The following is a 6,664-nucleotide window of genomic DNA, read 5'->3' on the forward strand; positions in this document are numbered from 1 at the left end:
GGGACCTGCTTTGGACTTATCTTAGAAGTATGTCTGAAACATTGTCTGGTCCCACCGCAAACGATGACAGCAAAGCTAGCTAGAGCATCTCAAAATCAATACTAAAATTGATAGGCACCAAGTGGAATGACTGTAGAATAGAGGCTTAATTTCCTATTGGTCAGTTCTTTATCAGGCAGGTTGCGGCATTTGTCACAGTTGGTCCTTACCGCCCCATTGGTCTAAGGTATTGGCATTGACTCCGTTTATGGAGTCAGTGCAGGCCAAGGTTCGGGACCAGGCTACAGATCCGGCATGCCAATTTCAGTCCCAAAAGAAAAGAAAGCATGACACATAGCTGCAGCTCAAGGTGACCCTTTATGATGAATGTACAATGCACTCAAAATTCACCATACTCATACTGAGTCCATTCTGCTTTGACGTGATGACAATGGGGAGAGAGTGAGAATCCCAAAAAGGATAATGTATTCCAGACTGCAGTCTGTATTAATGTAGATCAGCAACTCAAAATAACATCAATCAACCAATCAATCAATCAATCAATCAATCAATCAATCAATCAATCAATCAATCAATCAATCAATCAATCAATCAATCAATCAATCTTTATTTATATTGCGCCAAATCACAACAAACATTATCCCATGACGCTTTTACAAACAAAGCAGGTTTAGACCTTACACTATGTTAAATTATTAACAAAGACCAAACATCAAGACAGGATAAGACTCAGTCTGAATGCACCGTGAGTAGAGGACTTTGCAGTATTTAGCTAGTTACAGCAGCAAGGAAAAACTTCCTTTAAACCTTGAGCAGAACCAGAATCATGTTAGACAGCCATCTGCCTTGATCAAGTTGGGTTTGGAAAGAGGGATAGAGGAGATGAAAAGAGAGAGAAGATAGTGGTGAGATGGAGGGTGGATAGCTATGGCAACGACATTCAGGGTAAAACAACATATTTGATAGCTAATATGCTACCAATAGACACCAGCAAATGTTAGCGTCCAGCCTGTCTTTATTGTTGTTTTTATAGTTGTATACAACACAATGTCAAATGTGTAAACTCCTTGCAAATGACAATGTGACCAGATAATGTGGTTAAATGCAGTTTTCTAGCACTGGCCTATAAATGTTTAACCCTCAGGGTTTTCACTATATATTGTCCTGGTTTCTAGGTCTCATGACTGGACTTGGACTCGAACACTGACTGCATTAGGACTCACAGTAGGACTTCATAATTTGGTTCCTACGTGTGTTCACCTGCATTCGCATCTTGTTTAACAGTAACTGCCAGGTTGCTAAAAGAAATGCTACGAATCTTGAGCATGCCAGTTATTAAGGTAAGATGTTGAACCTGGTATAGATTGCCTTGCTAACATCCTGTATGTCACTGATAATTAATAGGGAATTTCCAAAGGGACATAGGGTCACATTGCAAGCTAAATTAAAACCCCAAGCAGCTATGAACGGGCCCTCGCACAACCACCACCTGATATGCAGCAGGTGTTGCTGTGCTGCCCACAAGATTTTGTGGGCAAGGGAGGTATACCGCAAGAGGCTTTTTTGTGAGTCCTGATGCGGAATATGAATGTCCGAAAAATCTTGCACGTAGCTAAAAAAAAACAACCTATAGGGAGGGTTATTTTACCCTTTCTCTTAACCCTTTAGGGGGTGCTATGGAGCAGATTTTTTTATTTTTGGAACAAGAGCATCAAGATATATAAATGGGATATGTGGCCCATGCGTGTGGCTGATTTTGTGGGATTTCGTGCATTTTAAAGCCCCCAAAGATCCATTTCCTTTTTACGAGACATTAGCGTTTGATGCATTGCCTGAACATCTGCCACGCCCACAATTTTTTGATTTCAAGATTTTTTTCTGAAAAAAAACACTCTTCTTCTTTTTTTAACAGGTGCGGCCACTCACTAAATACAAAAATGTGTAACTAGTTTGTCTGTTATGTGCGACCATAGAAACATGGCAGTGCAAGATGGCAGCATCCGTGGAAGGCGACCTACTCTTTTGGAGATATGAAAGACTCAAAGAGATTTTTATCATCAGGTGATTATACACTACTACACTTAAACATACTTATTGATATTTTATTATATTTTTGCCAGGTCTGTTCTGCTAAATGCCGCTGAATTCTACACGCTTTACCTTTAACTTGAGATATGGCTGGACATTTTTTATAACTGTTCATTGAATATTAAGAGCTGCTGATAAATAATACAAATGTGAAATAACAGCCTACGTCCTGGAATACATCAGAATGAAACATCAACATAATTTGAGCGTCCCACCATGAGCATGCACAGAAAAAGGATGCTATGCAAAAAGATCAATTCTGCTGATGCCACAAACTTACTTCCAAACAAAGTGTCTTCTCAGTCACGTATCAGACAAACTCCAAACCTTTATGAGGATGATTTTTAAGCTAATACACCTGACTCAATTCCTCCTGGTGTGCTGGGAGTCAAGGCTGAAGACAGATGGAGAAAATTAGACTGGGACTCTGTACGGACGCAGGAATACAGGGCGAATCGAGGATAACTCACAGCAGTGCATCAAACACACAAATGCACTGAGCACGTCCTCACAAACACCTCAGTACACAACCTAAAAGGCTCTGTGTGTATGTATTTGTCACACTGATCATGAAAGGCTTTAAGTGTCCATTTGTAGTGATCTAACGACCATCTGTTCTGCAATATGTCAAACTAACTTCAATCAGTTGTTCTCTAACAGTCTTACTTTTTTTTTTGCTCTATGCAATTAGCTTGGGTGTTGTGTTTATCAATGTCTCTGTGTTTATGTGTTAAGAGTGCCAATGTTCGCCAAATAACCTGTGACATGTTTCCTATGTCAGAGTACTTTAGCTCTAATTACACCACGGTCAGGTTGGATACTCAACTCTAATTGGTTGCAGGGGGACACTATAATATTGTAAATTGAACACCTTTGGAGAAGTTCCAGTTCAACAAGCTAACATCAAGGGACAACTATAAGATATATTTCTAACCTTGGTGGAGTGTATAAAATTTTGATGACTGGGATGAAGCTTAAGAGAAAAAAAAGAAAAGAGGCAAGAGTCCCATCATTATTCTTCAGGATAATGTCATTTGAGGTGTCTATAATCAGGAAAGAGAGGCTCATCAATGTTTCAGTCATCTCATTTCAATGCAGGCGCAAGGTGCTGACCCTCAATCAGTTACCTTTAACCATAACATTAGGGTTGACCATGGATTATATTGATATATCCACTGCTTTTATCTACGGACACTTGTTAGAGTTCCCGTGGCACTGTTCTGATACTAGGTCTACTAGCTGCAATCAATCTCCTTTGATATAAGGAACAATTGTTAATCAGAGGTGGCACATTACTCTGTAGCACTTTGTTCATGATTGAGAATTAAAAAAACAACAACTAGGAAGCGCTTTCATACTTTCAAAGAAAGGTGTGGCCTGGATTTCCTCTGTTATTATCCGCTACGTTTGCAGCACTGTTGCTTGGGGGCAAGAGAAGATGTAAAAGGTTATCTTGTAAGGTAGCTACACACACAACCACTCAGGAAAGAAAAGTTAACATTTATTTTCTTAAAACTTTAAGATATTCAAAATCTAAAATATTCTCAAAAGTAGAATTAGTGACATAATAGCATACCGTACTAAAATACAACTTTGCTGTTGTTGGCCTCCTCCTCCATTGCTTTCAGGTCATGTTGCTCTAACGCCAAAAAAATAACATATATACATCTTAGTGCCTCAGGTTCATACAAGTTGACACACACAAGAAAGAAAGACATGTCTGGAACTCTGATTTAAGTGTTCAGATTCAATGCCAACTGGTGTGCTGGGACAGCATTTTGGCAGCAAAAGATGACATTCTACAAGGACACAAGTAAGTGATTGAGAATTGCCTTTAGCATCCGCAGCCACTCTAGCTGCTCTGTGAGGCCTTAATTTAGGCAGAGTGGTGCTTTGAGCTAAAAGCCAGTGACAGTTTAACGTTCCCTACATGCCAACATTTTTGTTATTATTACATAATCAGAAACAACTTTAACTGTGTTCATGAGTCTTTGGATGGAGGTGAAAGGAGATGAGCTAAACCTATTTCTATGCATACTTTGGAGTTCTCATCCTTGCTGCAGTTTTCATATCCGGAGGAGAATCCTAAGAATCCTTGTGAGAGGCAGAAACTGGCAGACATTTTTTTCTATACAGCAATAAATCTAGAAAACTAGAAAACAGGACTATCTGCTTTGATAACCCAAGTAACAGACCAGCTCAGGGACAAAGAGACAGGCTGACGGTCAGTTCTGATGAGCAGCTGATTTTTTTTTTTTTTTTAGGGCAATTGGGCTTGTGTTGTGTGGACAGACATGAGTGTGTTAGTTAACTTCTGTACAAAATGTAATGATAATCTACCCAGAAGTTGTTGAGATATTTTAGTCTGTACCAAAGTGGATTTACTTTAAAATGTTCTTTTATGTCTTGCTGTTGTATCATCCCTCTTTCAGTCAAACACGTGCACTGACCTGAATACCAGGTCCACCTGCCTGTACTGCTGCATGCTCATCACTTCAGTTAGGTTTGACCACTGCACCATGATGACTGAATGAGTCACAGAATGTAATATATCGTTACAATGACACCTGTCTAACGGTGGGATATGTTAGGCAGTTTGGGAACATTTTGTCCCCAGAGTTGATGTGTGAAGCAGCAAAAAATGGGCAAAAAAGGATGTGAGTAACTTTTACAAGGACCAAATTATGATGGCTAGATGATTGGGTCAAAGCATCCATGTAAAGTAGAGGTAGAATTTTGTCTTTGAACAATTTTATTACTTTAATGTTTTATATTGATTTCAATGTTGTTTTATTATTTTAGTGATTTTAACTATCAGTTTTTTATTATTTATCTACTCAATTTATTTATTTTAACAATTTATATTCTTAATGTTGATTTGATGCTTTAACATAATTGATCCCACATATTTTATTGTTGTAGGTGTGCACTGGTTTCTATTTTCAAATCCATTTTTGTTTTAAAGCACTTTGGGTTGCATTTGATTTGTATGAAAGGTGCTATATATAAATAAGGCTTGATTGATTGATTGATTGATTGATTGATTGATTGATTGATTGATTGATTGATTGATTGATTGATTGGTTGATTGATTGATTGATTGATTGATTGATTGATTGATTGATTGATTGATTGATTGATTGATTGATTGATTGATTGATTGATTGATTTTGTATGGTATTAATCAGTGAACTGGATTCAGTCAAATCCAATTGATTCAACAGTCAGGACATTCATGCAGGAACACAGCGTGGACCTTATATCATAAGTTGCTTTTGTTTAATTTGTGTTTTATTTTGTAGATTTACCATGTGTTTTCTTTCTTGTTTCCTTCCTGTCTGTATTAATTATAAGTTATCATTTTGTTTTCCTGTAGTGATCTATGCCTTGTGATATGTTTCTTGTGTGTGTGTGTGTGTGTGTGTGTGTGTGTGTGTGTGTGTGTGTGTGTGTGTGTGTTCCTTAGTCAAGTCTATTTCCTGTTTTATTTTGTAGTTCTCGTCCCCTGTGTGTCTGGTGTGGGTTTTACTTCCTGCCCCTTTCCCTCCACTTTGATTAACCTACTTAGTTTCACCTGTATCCTTTGCCCACACCTGTTGCTCGTTTTTAGTCTGAGTGGGTGTTTTCAAAATGGCATGCTACATACTAAATGTATACAGTGTTTGAATTTAGTATGTAGTATGACTGTTCTGTTGGATCTGTTATGCCATATGCTGGGCTAGACGTCACTGGATATCTGGTTTCAGAAAGCGTAAGTAAACAACGGCCAAGCTGATAGCGAAACTGCTTCTTTAGCATCACTTATGATTTAAAAAGTTAAGAAGTGGTTTATATGTAATTTAATAATTTTCACAGCACCTAAAAGCAGAGTTCCCCCCCGTCAAAAAATAAGAGAAAAGAAAAAGCGGAAAGTTTGCGCTGTGCATTAAGGGAAACTATATACGAGGGAGACTGGTCTGATGCATATTGTGACATTTTCCAGAATTAGTATGACATCCGGGTAGTTTTGGCAGACTGCAGATTTTTTTCTTTTTTACATACTACATACTATACACAGAATTTGGCCAAATCAGTACGTACTGCTAGTTTAGTAGGCGGTTTGGAAAACAGCCAGAGACTTTTTCTACTGTCAGTGAGTCACCACATTTCACTGTGTAATTCCTGCATGCTGGATTTTGGGTTATTGCAGTATCATTTGGGTCAACGCGTGGAACATAGATGTTGTGTACACGCGGGTCTTCCTTCTCTTTTGTTTGTTACCCATCCTGACACCTTATGGTTTCTTTATACATAACAAAAAGGTATTTACTAAATTAAATTAGATTTTTTTTTTATCTTAGAAGTATGAATTTAGGTTAAAAAATCTGCTAGAATTAATACGTCATAAATTACAAATGTCTTTACAAACATTAATAGAATGAGTTTTTGGTGTGAGCCAGTTACGTTTGCATATATAAACTAAGAACCATTGGGCTATTATCTAAGTAAAAAACAATCTCCTCACCTCCTTATCATGCTGCACTACAGGTCTGACTTTGTCTCTGTAAATGAGAGTCAGTGGCATGTTAAATGGCAG

This window comes from Notolabrus celidotus, chromosome 20 (assembly GCF_009762535.1).
Source record: "Notolabrus celidotus isolate fNotCel1 chromosome 20, fNotCel1.pri, whole genome shotgun sequence".
Taxonomy (NCBI): Eukaryota; Metazoa; Chordata; class Actinopteri; order Labriformes; family Labridae; genus Notolabrus; species Notolabrus celidotus.